The sequence below is a fragment of the Lissotriton helveticus genome, chromosome 10 (genome assembly GCF_964261635.1).
Source record: "Lissotriton helveticus chromosome 10, aLisHel1.1, whole genome shotgun sequence".
NCBI lineage: Eukaryota > Metazoa > Chordata > Amphibia > Caudata > Salamandridae > Lissotriton > Lissotriton helveticus.
Genome location: NC_136071.1, coordinates 819,307,623 through 819,323,458, shown reverse-complemented (window position 1 = coordinate 819,323,458; position 15,836 = coordinate 819,307,623).

Sequence of the window (15,836 nt, the reverse complement as noted above, 5' to 3'; positions counted from 1 at the left end):
ATCTCTCGATAACTATCTTGAGTGATGGATCAGAGATCTTCTATCAATAGAAAACGGGAATATTCATCAGCAATCACTATCAGGTGATATCCATTGTCAAGAGGACCGAACAAGTCAACAGCAATTCTTTCCCATGCATGCTTTGCCCACTCTGACATGTTTAAGGTGTTGAGTGGTGTTTGATGTAAGGCAGGTGTATAGATGACAGGTCTTCAATTCTCTTTCAACTCTCTCATCAAGATGGGTGAACCAAACTCAGTCTGAGAGAGCTCATTTTCTAGCAACGATTCTTGGGCCACTTCAGTTATCTGTTGTCGCAGAATCTGGAATAAAAATTCTCAAACCTTTCAGGATAATGCCTTCTCGAGTAACAGACAGTTCATTTTCAAATTTTTAAACGTTTGTTATTCACAGTCACTTGTAACGGTTGAGTGTGTGTTCCAAGACTGATGTGAAAGGTCTTTCAGTTTTAACATGTCACTGTCTTGACTCGTGGCAGTGACAATTTGTTCCAACGAAATGGCAGCTAGTGTGCTTGATTTCACAATTAAATGTATGTATGCTTCATCTGCCTTGGAAGGCATGGCACTGTAGAGGCACTTTTGAGAAGTAGTCAGCAGGGTTTTGATCTTTCCCTGAACGGTGCACGTTGTGTAGTTATATTCTTGTAATCGTAGACCCCAATGTTCAAAGCGAGGAGGCATCCCTGCCTTTGGATTGCTAATGATGGTGTTGCAGGGATTCTGCTCAGACACAGAACTGTGCACAGAGACTCAGGACCTCAGTGAATTAGGGTGTGCCAAAAACTCACCTTAGTACCCAAAATCCCCAACCAGACTACCATCAGTGTCTCATTAGCTCTTTGTCCTATAGTAAAGTAACCAATGATTAGACAACCCAGAACATGCGACTTAGGATACCTCAGGTAAGGTGGGAAACATGAGCACTCTTTCGTTATACTCTCATACCAGTCCAGAACAGGGAGTAAAGGGATACACGTGCAAGTTTAAAATATTTTTTTAATGCCGTGATCTCAGGTGCAGCATCTTAGCTAATACAAGCAGACATATTATAAGAAATAAGATTGTCAGCATAGTTACTATTCCATAAAATACACAGGGAGAAAGCATGTTTTAATGCTAAATGGAAACAGGTTAAATATATACCTATATTTCACCCTCCCTTGCTAGTAGGTTATTTTATAACTAAAGAAGGTCTCTTAGGCTTGCATAGGCGACCCCATACCTCAAAGATTAGCAGGAGTGAATCATATTGAGTTCTACACAAGCTCTCAGCATACGAATGTCCTCCAAGTGTGTTCAATCATGCCTACACAATGTATTATTAAAGGCGCCAGTATCTGAATTGGCCACAACTGCATATATGTTATGGCTAGAACGTGCGTTGATAGTTCGAACAACAGCTACAGTGTTGTTTTAACCTTGAAGGCCTCGGCACTCACTGTTCAGACTAAGCTTACAAGGCAAGTCTAGCAATGTAGAAAAACAAGCTATTCTCATGTGAAGCAAAACACTCAGCCCAACTCTAAACAATAGTTAACGTGTGTCCGTGTGCAAAAGACAGCAAAGGGTAAAATGGCGTTTAAACTTCTAATAAGCTCATGCTAACTTAACACTGTATGAATGCAAGGCTCAGTCCCACTACAATGGTCTAGTCTGTTGATGATCTGTCACAAGCATGAAAGGCTTTCCATAGAAGAATGCGTGGAAATGTTCTCAAGCCCACACCACTGCTAAACGTTCTTTTTTTCAGGCTGTGAATAAGAATGCTTAGTTTGGGACAAACGTCTGCTTGCATATGGCACAATAGGGCTTTGAGAATCTGGGTGTCTGCTCTGATGTGCAAGGATAATGCCTAACCCAACTGGACTACCGTCAACAACAACCTCTATATGAAGCTTTTGATCAAAGTATGCCATTTCAGTAGCATTCTCAATAGCTTCTTTGATTCTCTTGAAACCATTCTTGCATTCATGTGACCAATGAAATGAAACATACATTTTCTTTTCTTTTTTTTTTGAGTTCCGAACAAGAATACCCACCCCCCTGGAACCGGAGGTGAAACCAGCATGGGCAGCAAGGTGGTATCCCCGCCTATTCATAGCATGACAAGTGTTTCCAATCAGATGTGTTTCCTGCAGTAACACTACATCAGGGGGGAAACGGTTCACGTATTGCAATACAACACCCAGTTTTATCCTGTCCCTCAATCCATTAACATTCCAACTTAGAAGTCTCAACCCCCTACCCGCCACACTCGAAATGGTAGCAGAGCCCTCCCAAACCGCAGCGCAGCACCCAAATCATATAATAATTCAATACGTTGCCTTGAAAAAGAACCAAAACACACCCCAAACACTTCCCATCCCCCCCACAGTCCCAGGAAACAAACGCCCCCCACCCTGCACCCCTGCGTTAGACTCAAAAGCCACCCCAACTTGCAGTGTGCCTGTCGCCCTAACATGGAATTAATCTACAAAAAGAAACCCAGAGGAGGAAAGAGTCCCACCCCCCGTCACCTCGGGGTACACACAGAAGTCTTAGTAATACGGGAGACGTCTAACCACAGTGAATTATCATAAACAGTGTCAGTAACTCGGGAGCACAGCTCATTCCTGGTCAGGTTGGCCACCCTCAGCTCCGCCGGAATGTTCCGTGCGATCTCGTCGCTCAGGCAAGGAATCAAGCCAGTCACTCACTCTTTCAGGGCGATCAAAGAAAAACGTCCGGTCCTCATATTCAATCCGTAGTCGGGTCGGGAAAAGCATCGCATATTTCAGTCCCATGTCCCTCAGTCTCCGCTTCACTCCTTGGAACTCCATCCTCTGTTTCTGAACAGATTGTGTGAAGTCCGGGTAGAAGCTCACAGTGGTATTCTCAAACTTCACCGGGCCACCCGTTCGCGACGCCTGCAGGATAGCGTCTCTATCCCTGAAATAGAAAATTCTAGCAATAATTGGGCGTGGTGGATTACCGGTTTTAGGCTGACCACCCGGAACTCTATGCGCACGTTCAACGGCAAAGAATTTGCTGAGGCCTTTAGGAGCAAGATGTGTGAGGATGAGGTCTTCAACAAGGAGATCCGTGGAAGAGCCCGTGGAATTTTCTGGAACACCAATGATGCGCACGTTATAGCGTCGCGCCCGGCTTTCAAAATCCTCCAGTCGACGATTAAAGAGGTCATTAGAGGTCCGGAGATTACGCACCTCCGTTTGGAGGTCAGCGACATCCGTAGTGAGGCTGGAAGTCTTTAAGTCCAAAGATTTTACCTTTTCGTTGGTCTTCGATAAATCCATTCTGATAATATTGACGTCGATGGCCACTGTGTCTAGCTAGTGGAGAAGTGTGGCTCACTGGTTAGAGGAGGCAGACCTAGAAGCAGAGGTCAGCCCGGGACCAGGGTTCAATTCCCGGCCCGGCGGGGTCTTGAGTCCTAAAATGTCCATGGACTCGACAATTCTCGCTCCGGTGCCTACTCGATTCACGGGTTCACACTCTGCGACTCTGGGCAATAGCTTGCTTAATCTCCACAACGGCCCCTCGCGGTGGGATGCCTGGCTTTCACCTTGCGGATACCCTGCCGGGGTTATCTCACAGAGGAATACCAGGACGGGTTCCCTAAGCAAGCGCTTAGAAACCGCTCGGTGATTTGCGCTATATAAATTCCTTTACATTTACATTTACATTTGAGGGCGATGGCCTCATATTGTTGGTCCATAGAAGTCTTCATACCAGTGATGGCACCCATGACGTCTTGCAATGTAAGATCAGCCAACATGGCGGGGTCCTCGGTCACTTAGGCTGGGTGTAGCGGTCCACGACGTTCGTTTGAACAGGACCACCTCGGAGAGGGGTCTTGGTTTTGCGTTTATCGCTGTCGGGTTTGCCCGCCATGGCGGGCGGCAAGCCCCCAGGAAGCGCCCTGGACCTGGTGAAAATGATTTGTGCGTTTTCCACCAATATTACTGATAGCAAGCCAGCGGGCACACGGCGTAGACCACCAACACGCCGCCTTGGGCTCACAGTAAATCCAGGGTCCGGGCGCAACACAGGCTATTGCAGCAGGATAGAGATGCGAGAGGGTGAAGATCCAAAAACGAAACCGAAAGTGAACTCGGGACAGCAACCAAGACTCCGCCGCCGTTGTTGTTGAATTACAGCCTGGGCACTCAGACCACCCGAGGCCCGGAGGTGTCCATGGGGCAGGCCTCAAAGGTTCAGAGTGTCATAAGTTAGGTTCCCGGAGTCCAAATCGATTTCTGAAAACAGCTCGTATGTCAGCTGGGTTGTGTCTTCAATAGCCCGTCGATGTTGGCAGGATAATATTCAGGACTACGGCAACTCCCTCTATGCCGGAACCACAGCCAAACTTCAGAAGAGACTCCAACGCATCCAGAACGCCTCGGCACGCCTCATCCTGGACATCCCCCGACACAGCCACATCTCCGAACACCTGAGAAACCTGCACTGGCTCCCCGTCAGCAAGAGAATCAGGTTCCGACTCCTCACCCACGCACACAAAGCTCTCCACAACCAAGGCCCAAGATATCTCAACGACCGCCTGACCTTCTACACCCCCACCCGCCAGCTACGATCGACCAGCCACGCCCTCGCCGTCGTACCCCGCATCCGAAGAGCCACAACGGGAGGAAGATCCTTCTCCTACCTGGCTGCCAAGACGTGGTACTCCCTCCCCATCCACCTCCGCCTGACCCAAGACCACCGCTCCTTCAGGAAGCAACTCAAGACCTGGCTGTTCGAGCGGTAGCGGACACCCTTCCCCCAGCGCCTTGAGACCCTACGGATGAGTAGCGTGCTATACAAATGTTTTGATTGATTGATTGATTGATTGATAATTGCGGGAGGTGGCGAGGGTCTCGGGAGCCCTGGGCTCACGCGGCCATCTTGGATGCGCGCGTAGCTCCTCCCCGAAACATACATTTTCATCAAGTCTCTCAACTAAGCACTTAGGGTGGTAAAGTCTCATATGTATCTAGAATAGTAGCGGGCCATGCCAAGGAATGAACTTAAAATGGAAACATCTTGTGGGGGACTGGCAGTTGACAATGCTTGCAGTTTAGCTGGATCGGGTGTCATGCCCCCATCAGAAAAGATATGGGAAAACAATTTTAGCTTTGAATGCCGATAAATATGAGTTCCAAAAGACAAAGTCAAACCTACATCTGCAGGTAAATGACACACCTGCGTGAGAACTTTATATACGACGGATGATATCTTGAAACAGCTCTGCAGCTGATGACCCACCGAAACAGTCTTTTGTATTGGAACAGACCAACGTATGTAAAAAATGCTGTCCTGCATTAGCAGCTCTCCTGGAGTTCCAACTGATGATATCCTTTATTCAAATCAAGGTAAGGGAAGACCTTACCACCATCCAATTGAGTGATCATGTCGGCAATGTGCAGAACTAGATGTCATTTTGGTTCAATTGCCTTGTTCGCTTGACGCATGCCAACGCAGAAGAGTACAGGTTCTTCACTGTCCTTTTTGGCCACTACCACTATGGGAGAACCCCAGGGCATTGGACCAGAGGAATGTTCAATAATATGTTTGCGCAATGATTCAGGTTCTTTATGAACAGCTTCCTGTAATAAAATGCAGTTTGTCTGTCTATGAGCAATAGGACAGACGTCCTCAATGTATTAATGTTCTTTCATAGTCTTGAGTTTTCTATACCATGAACCAACAAAGGGAACTGACCATATTTTGTGATGAGCTTTCATGTTGTAGTTCCTTCAGATCACTCCCACAATAGCAGTTGAGCTGAAACTGAATAAGCAGGCACTTGAAGCTGTACCTTGAAGTACAAGAATGGGTGCTTGTACTTTCGTTTTCTTGTGTTTCATCAAGGCTTCAAATGAACCTTTACTTTTTAACGGAATCGATGCAGCCCATGTATACACTTTAGTTTTTGATGGCGTAAGATGTGGCAAATGAGATAGTACATTGCATTTCTCCTCTGGCATTATGTTTATCAACGCACCACTGTCGATAATAAAAGGTATTGAGCAACTGTTTACATTTAGTGTAATATTCAGACAATGTTTGAATGACTTGGGTGTTTTTTCATTTTTACTTTTCTGTGACCTGTATTCTTCTTTACAAGCGGCCAGTCCAACATATGCACATTTTTTTTAGGTAAACATCTACATTGCACAACCATCGTCTTCACTTTATGTAAATACTGAAGAACATTATGACGATGATTTAGATGACGATCAACTTAATTCGGGGTCAATTTGCTACAATTGTTCTGGTTGCTTGGCCTTGGGGCATGCAGCAAACTTTGCTTCTGAAACATTCCGGCAGCTATTTTGTCTTTGTGCTGTGACGCACTTACTTATTCCTTTGCCTTTCACATCATTACAAAATGGTTCTCCTTCTTACAGCCTTTGCAAACCTATCCAATGGCAGGACATTTACCCGCATGTGGAAATGAAAATCCACACCTAAAGCACAACGCTTTCATTGGGGACATCACTGTTCCTCTGCATTGGCTTAGTTTTCACATTTATGACTGACTTACTCTGGGCAACTGCAGCCTCCATGTTAGCAGCTGTTTAGCTCTGGCACCCATGAAAACTCACTCCAGACTAAGTTTCTCTTAGCATTCATCGTCTGAATGAATCGGACAGGCATATGTCAATAACTCTGAGGCATATAGCTTTCTCATCATTAAATTCATTGAACTTACAGTGTTTAATGAGCGTATCCAGTCGCTCAACAAATTCGTCAATGGTTATACCAACTTTCTGTCATTGACTGAAAACGTACCTTTCATAATCTACATTCAGCACTGGATTAAATTTGAGATTCAAGGCTTCTTTGATTTGACGGTAGGCAGTTGTCAGCTTGCAGCAATTTCTTTAGGACTTCTTTTACACCTTCACCAGCTAGTATCTTAAGGTATTTGATAATCTTCTTATGTTTATTCTGGCGCATCAATGAAATCAAATATCTCTATCCAAGCAGTTCGACTGTCTCCAATATTCAGCTTTTTGGCGGTATCAAAAGGTGGTCGTGATTTCAGGAAGGCGGCAGAATTATAACCATTTGCGTTATTGGCTGACACAGAGTGGAGGTCTCACCGATATTGTCTCTTGTCAGCTAGGACCTGCTTCATCCATACCATCTCTAAAGCCCGGTGCTGTGCTGGCCTCTGGGTCATCTTGGCCATGCTGTGCAACCTTGACCTCCAGTCTTGGTCTCCAAAGGAGCCCTAAACTTTTCTGGAGACCTCTGGAGTTGTTCTGAGCCACCGCCTTGTAGATTTGGTGGTGTGCTGCTTAAGGTATGTACAGCTCAGTATGCACAACCCCAGGCACGTCTTCTGGGGCTACCTCCCTCAACTCTGTGGGATGATTCTCCTCTTTACGTAGTTCTGGTAAGCAGATAACTTTCTTGTATCTTAATAGTTTTGCTTTTACGAGTCTCATTGTATTGTCTGACACATGGTTGATCTCTGCCTCTCAGCACTACTGATCGCAGCGTTATCACTCCTTATGATGTGTATAGCTTTAGGTTGTGTAGGAGCGGGGGGGTTCTCTTCATGGCCTTACCAGCAGGTTCTTGGCCAACGATGTGTGGACGTCTCAGTAAATCTTTCATTATCTTCAACTGCTTTACACTGGCTGGAGTATCACTTTAACTCCACATACACCAAATGTCGATTCTGTACTTCGATGGATGAGCATGCTTGAACACGTTGCTGGACCCCAGATAACTCTCTGGGAAAGCACTGTCTATTTTTGGGTTGCTTACACCATATTTTGTCACCAGTTGTAGTGTCCTCCCCAGCCTGGATACCGGATAACGACTACGCTACACATGGAGCTCAGTATATTACATCTTTATTCGTCTGTATGTAACCACAAATTCACCATTCTAAACCTGCATTCACTTCACTTCGCTCTAACATACGTCACAGTTCTATGGAGTCCACAAGGAGCCAAATGGGTTCAGTCATGTTTAACACATACAACATTACACCTTGGTGGGTGAGTTCTTTAAAGCAAAAATATTCTTTTCTTACCTGGTCAACAGAAGGGTTCTTAGATTGATCCAATCGAGCTGGGCTCTATAGTAACTTTTTCTTTTTTTTAAAACTTTTATTTATCGTTTTTCTCCAAAGGAATTGTTACAACAATACAGTACAGCTTGATATTAACAGTGGTTGATTTGGTATCAGGTCCTTTTAACACAGAAGTAAAAAAACAAACTTTAACTATGACAATCCTGAGTAACAAAGGAACAACAGCGTACATACACATCACTGTCGCATCGAGAGTTCCCCAATGGATGCTCGGCTCCCTCCTCGGTCCCATTATTTGAAGAGGTGTGCTGCTGAAAGGGTGGAGTGTCTCCAGTGTCCTGCACAGTTAATAAATATGAATGGAGTGGCTGCCATATATCAAGGGGCCTAGAGGCCGGAGGCTGCAGCAGTGCATATGGGTCACTGTTTGTGTTGCAATATGTCATGCTGCGTAACCACATTTTCAATCTCGGTGCAAATTTGCTATCCCAGTTTAGGGTGACCTCCCTTTTAGCAATAAGGAGAGCTATTGCAACAAATGGTCTTTGGATTCATGGAGGTCATGCGTGTACACCATGAGCGCTATCAACAGGGTAGGTGCTAGCCCCATCTCTATCATATGGAAAAGTTCTATAAAAACCACCCTCCAATACCTAGCTAGCTTTGCGCATGTCCATGCCATATGTGTGAAATCTGCCTCTGTCGAGTAACATCTGGAGCATGTGTGCGGATGGGTTGGGTCAATGCGATGTAGTTTACTTGGTGTCATGTATGGACGCCAAAGAAATTTAAAGTGTAACAGTTTATGCCAATTATTAAGGGAGACTCTGCGTATTTGCGTGCAGCAGCGGCTCCACTGCAAATCAGAGATGGGGTGGCCCAGGTCCCGCTCCCAAGCTGCGCGTACCTCAGCATCCCGAGTAGGGACACAGCTGCTCTGTACAGCTGGCACATAATGTGAGAAGTTGGCCTGGTATATGATGCTCACTAGTTCTAGTGATCACCTTGTACCTTGCCAAGCAACCCTTATGGTGCAGGTTGTAAAGTCAACCTTATAGACAAGCTATCCTAGGGGTAGCATGGACTAAGCAGTCTTAGGCTAAAATCTGTAAAGGCATGTGAAGCAAGCTGTTTTTCCATATACAATCCCTTGAATACCAAATGAAAGGACACCACACAGATATATATTGAAAATATATATAGATTTATTTCTACAAATAACCCTGATACTCTTTATGAGCACAGAAGCAAATGCGTTAAAACAAAACACAGTTTAAATACACAAAAGTTGCACAATTATGGATGAGCCCTAGGGGCCACCTAAACCATATACTAAAATAGTGGTATAAGAACCACTATGGGGAAAGTGAAGAGGCCTAGGGCCTGGGGAATCGCTGGAGCTGTTCGGGACTAGCAGTGAAGAAGTCGGGAAAGGCCCGCGGGACTCGGGTGCAGTGCGGAAAGTGCACGCTTTACCAATGCAATGTCAATGGTGCGTAAAAGTTACAAAGTTAGTTCAAAAGGAACCTTCCGAGTGACCTAGAAGGATGAAACTTTAGACACAGACACTAGAGGTGTGTACCAGTGTGGGAACACCGGCGGAGCTGAGTTACCTCACCCACAGGAAGCGGGTGCATAGGGTCGAAGTAGTGCCGGGTTTCGTCACGCAGGTCGATGGCGCTTGGAGCTGAAGATGCTGCAGGCGACTCGATGTGAAGAGTTCCGGTGGATCCAAGGGTGGATCTGAAGAGGTGAAGACCTGAAAGCAGAGGGGACAATGTTCAAAGTCACTAGCCAGTGACTACCGTGGAACCAGACTGGAACCAGGCAATGTCGGGTGCAAACAGGCGTCGAGGTGTAGCTTCTCTCTGCAGCCACGTGGACACTAGGGGTCGAAGACGTCCAGTAGTCGGTCACGAGCTGTCCCACGCAGGCTTCTCGCTGTTGGCGGTGTCGGCAACTTGATTGGAGCAAACAGGCCTTGGCTAGTGCAAGCCACGCAGGAATTGAAAAAGGCTTGTTACTCGGACCAGCAAGGTCAGAGCAGGTGCTCCTTTTTACAGGAGCGAGGGCAAGTCTGGAGCAACCAGACCCGCAGTGTAAGTTGAAGGTTTCGTCGCCAAGATGGCCGCTAGCCACGTGGCAAGTGGCCGGGATGGCGCGTCGAGGGCACGGTGCAAAAGGGCCCCACGCAGATCGTGGAGATGCTGGGGGGCTGATCTTCGGTGCAAGGGCTGCTCGAGGTTGGGGCTTCTCAAACCCCAAAGCACAGCGTCGAGGGTGCCTCTGATGCTGCGCAGTCAGCGTTTCAGGGGTCTTCCAAGAGGTCCGGTCCCACGTCTCTCGGTGCCTCCACGGGTCCCTTCTTTGCAGGGACTGTGGATCGGGCGGTGAGAAGTCTGGGAGTCTGGGTCTTGTCGGGCTCTGGGCTCGGGCTCCGGCGGGAGGCGGCGGCAAAGCAGACGTCGAGTTGCTGGTTGGTGCCTGTGTTCACAGGGTGGTCACTCCTTGGCCACAAGGGAGATTCTCTTCCGTCTTCTGTGCAGCAGAATGTCGAAGTCCAGTCTTCTTCTGTATTTCAAGTTGTAAAAATCCTATCCCTACTCTAAACTGTAACACACAAGAATTTCAAGAGCACAAACCTATAAGTACCCTTTACAAATACAATAAACAGCTAAGCTAAATTTTGCCGAGGGCTGTGGTGTGCGTAGAACTTTGTTCGAGTTATTTGTGACAGCGGCTTATCAAGGACTGCTTTTTTCATTTACTCGTCTTGAGACACCTCAATGGATATATATCGTTCTATGCAAAAAAAATGGCTTGTGCAAAAAACTCTGTAACCTACTAAGGTATTGACAATGCTTTTATTATTTCACAGACATCGACCTTACCAAAGGAAAGACCTACGTGCTTATCATGGACTCAATGTCCCATCAGGCATCTTGAAAATATTGTACTAAACAAACGCCCACTATGGGAAAATGGAAATAAATAATGCCGAAAACATTACGATCTTTTGATGTGTTTGTGAATGCAGCCCTGAGGAAAAGGAGTGATCCTTGAAACGCGTCGGCACTTGAAAAATTGAAACGGAGCATTAACACAAGCCGCAATTCAATGGCGAATGGCCAGAGCGATGTCGTGTGCCTGCTCAAAGCTTTCGGGCAATTTGTTGTAACAAATACTTTCACGGCTGCCCTGCCGTGGAGCGGAGCTCCATCTTGAAGTGAAGAGGCTGAGGTGTTGCACGAATCAACGCCAGACCGGCACATCGTTCTATGCAAAAAAATGGCTTGTGCAAAAAACTCTGTAACCTACTAAGGTATTGACAATGCTTTTATTATTTCACAGACATCGACCTTACCAAAGGAAAGACCTACGTGCTTATCATGGACTCAATGTCCCATCAGGCATCTTGAAAATATTGTACTAAACAAACGCCCACTATGGGAAAATGGAAATAAATAATGCCGGAAACATTACGATCTTTTGATGTGTTTGTGAATGCAGCCCTGAGGAAAAGGAGTGATCCTTGAAACGCGTCGGCACTTGAAAAATTGAAACGGAGCATTAACACAAGCCGCAATTCAATGGCGAATGGCCAGAGCGATGTCGTGTGCCTGCTCAAAGCTTTCGGGCAATTTGTTGTAACAAATACTTTCACGGCTGCCCTGCCGTGGAGCGGAGCTCCATCTTGAAGTGAAGAGGCTGAGGTGTTGCACGAATCAACGCCAGACCGGCACATCGTTCTATGCAAAAAAATGGCTTGTGCAAAAAACTCTGTAACCTACTAAGGTATTGACAATGCTTTTATTATTTCACAGACATCGACCTTACCAAAGGAAAGACCTACGTGCTTATCATGGACTCAATGTCCCATCAGGCATCTTGAAAATATTGTACTAAACAAACGCCCACTATGGGAAAATGGAAATAAATAATGCCGGAAACATTACGATCTTTTGATGTGTTTGTGAATGCAGCCCTGAGGAAAAGGAGTGATCCTTGAAACGCGTCGGCACTTGAAAAATTGAAACGGAGCATTAACACAAGCCGCAATTCAATGGCGAATGGCCAGAGCGATGTCGTGTGCCTGCTCAAAGCTTTCGGGCAATTTGTTGTAACAAATACTTTCACGGCTGCCCTGCCGTGGAGCGGAGCTCCATCTTGAAGTGAAGAGGCTGAGGTGTTGCACGAATCAACGCCAGACCGGCACATCGTTCTATGCAAAAAAAATGGCTTGTGCAAAAAACTCTGTAACCTACTAAGGTATTGACAATGCTTTTATTATTTCACAGACATCGACCTTACCAAAGGAAAGACCTACGTGCTTATCATGGACTCAATGTCCCATCAGGCATCTTGAAAATATTGTACTAAACAAACGCCCACTATGGGAAAATGGAAATAAATAATGCCGGAAACATTACGATCTTTTGATGTGTTTGTGAATGCAGCCCTGAGGAAAAGGAGTGATCCTTGAAACGCGTCGGCACTTGAAAAATTGAAACGGAGCATTAACACAAGCCGCAATTCAATGGCGAATGGCCAGAGCGATGTCGTGTGCCTGCTCAAAGCTTTCGGGCAATTTGTTGTAACATATATATATATATATATATATATATATTCACTGAAAAAACCATAGGTTATAGACCATATATAGTTAGGAATTAGCATTTAAAAAACCTTATTTTACTCACACAAAACCATTGAAATTCCATATATAGTTAGTTGCAGTAACTATATATCGCGCACCCGCAATCCACTGCTGATCATGTCACATATTACATCATTCATGACATGGTCAGTGACATCACTGATGACATCATCTAGTGTCTGTGTGTTTTTGTAAAGTTTAAATATGTTTTACATATTGAAGAATGAGTGGATGTATGGAAGACTGAGTGTGTGTGTGGCTGGCTGGGAGGTGTGTGACTGTGCATATCAATGTGTACTTGTATCAGTGATTGTATAAGAGAGTAAGTATGTGTTAGTTTATGTGTGAAAAGTATGGTGTTCTGTGTTTAACTGTATAGATGAGGAAATCGAAGTGTGATTGATTCTTCACAGGACTGACTAGGTGTATGAGTGCATATGATAGTGTTGTAATAATGAGTGACTGTATTTATGAGTGATTGTATGGGTGAATGAGTGAATGTGTGTGTAGACGTAGGAATCAGTGAGTGCGTATGTAGTAACTGGTATTGGTGTGTCATGATGTCATCACTGATGTCATTTGAGATGTCATCAGTGATGTCATCAGTGATGTCATTTGAGATGTCATCAGTGATGTCATCAGTGATGTCACTGACCATGTCATGAATGATGTAATATGTGACATGATCAGCAGTGGATTGCGGGTGCGCGATATATAGTTACTGCAACTAACTATATATGGAATTTCAATGGTTTTGTGTGAGTAAAATAAGGTTTTTTAAATGCTAATTCCTAACTATATATGGTCTATAACCTATGGTTTTTTCAGTGAATTTTCAAGGTTTTGTAAATGCTAATTCCTAACTATATATGGTCTATAACCTATGGTTTTTTCAGTGAATTTCATAGGTTTTTTAATAGCAAATCTTTATAAAAATAATACATTTTAAATCTAATTTTATATTTTATAATTTTTTTATTTTTTTTTAATATTATTTTTAGTGCGCTCCCGGGGCGCGGACAGGTGAACGCACGGGTAAGCGCAATCTGGCGGCGCGCCCCGAGGCGCGTACTAATGCGCGTCCCGGAAGCGCTATTGTCGAGAACGAAAACAACATCGTGACGTATCGCGTAGCCGCCACGCCTTGCGTCATAAGACACGTATCGCGTAGCCGCGAGATGCGTCTTATGACGCACCGCGTAAGCGCACCCGGAAGCGCATACGATCGCGCAACGTAAGCGCCCCGATGCGCTTACGATACACGCCCGGGACGCGCCCCGGGCGCGTAGCGTAAGCGCGTCAAACCATGTGACTTTAAAATAACACTTTTCATTGGTTCAGAACTTTTTTTTTTCCAAATTGTGTGAAACCCACCCATTTCTCTCACTATTGCTTTGTACTTGGAGAGAGCAAGAGCTGTTGTGTCTACTCTATCTCCTACTTTTCTGATCTCCAGCAATGGCTGCAAGAGAGTCATCCAGCAGTGATTCAGAGGGATTTTTGGATGAGGACCCTCCTCAGCAAAAGAAAAAAACCCATTTCATTTGGAAATTTTACGACATCCCAGAAGGACAGAAAAAAGTGAACGCTCCCAAAGTAACATGCAAAATATGTGGGAGTAGTTTATCCAGAGGCAATCCTCTGAAAAAATATAGTTTTGGCAATGCCAATTTGATCCGGCATGTCAAAAGAAGACACCCTAACAACTTTGCCAGGGAGAGTGTCAGAGAGCTGGCACGGAATGTACCAACAGATGGCGGCAGCACCTCCACTGGTGGAGCAACACCTTCGGGACCACCCCGTGGAAGAATGATCCCTAACATTCAGCCGGTGTTTGCGGGCATCAAATTTTTGTGCGCAGAGTGTGACGAACTGCTCTGCTATGGGGAGCAGAGTGTTGAACTGATTGCTCTAAAGAAACAGCAACACCGCTGCTCTTCCAGTCCCTAAATTTTCAATTTTTTTTGCTCCTGTTGAGCAGTTTTGCAATCCTTGTTTTTGTTTTTCCCTTGAAAAAAATACAAAAAAATATAAAATTGTTTTAAAAAGTCTAAAAAAATATAAAACAAAAAAAACAAAAAAAATATATATATAAAACAACAAAATGAAAAAAAAAGTTCTTTTCAGAACTACCTCCAATTTTTAAAAAGAAGCTTTATTTTTTTTAAAGTCTGTCATTTTTAATCTCCATGGTACGCTCCCCCGTACGCTCCCCGGTGCGCGTACCGGGCGCTCACCCCCGCGAAAATCGATTTTTTTTTTATTTATTTTTTTCACCCGCGGGAGCCTTTTATGGCCCCCACATGAAACCTAGGGGGTCAGGGGGTGTGTACCCTGCTCCCTCTTGCTCATTTCCCCCTTTGATTTTTGCCACCTCTTGTGTCTCAATCCTACCGAGACACAAGATGGCGGCCGCTGCGGACTGTTTCGAATGTTTATAGACACCCGAGAACCAATCAGCTTGCCGTGCGCAAGTCGCGTGGCGCGCCTGGAGCGCTCTCCCGTACGCGTATCCGGGAGCGCTCCAGGCGCGGATCTAGATATATATCTTTTTTTGAACGTTAATTTCTCAAAATCCACTGGAGCACATACATTGAGACCTACAAAAGGCACATCGGGCTACCAGTCCCTACAAATTTGCCAAGTTTCGTGCAAATCCATTCAGCCGTTCGGGCTAAAAATGAGGCTAACCGCCCTATGGAAAACTCAATGTTAAAAACACGTTTTGGGACCCCCCTTTTTTCTCGGCCCCCCCTGGACCAACTCCCCCCAAATTTCCAGTGGCTGCTCAGAAACAAAATGTTCCATTTTGCTGAAAATTTCAGCCAATTCCGTCCACAAACGCCAAAGTTATTAGACATAGAATTTTCAAAAATCCCATAGGGAAAAAATCCTAACTATATATACCTACTGGCGACCGCCAGTAGGTAATATATATATATATATATATATATATCTAATGATGACAATTTGATACTTTCTGATTCGATATACCGCATGGCCTTTCACTTAGTCGCATCACGGAACTTCTGATTAGTAGCTGCACCTCCATATTGGTGCATCTCGTCCTTTTCATTTATACTCTATACTGCACTGGCAGTGGACA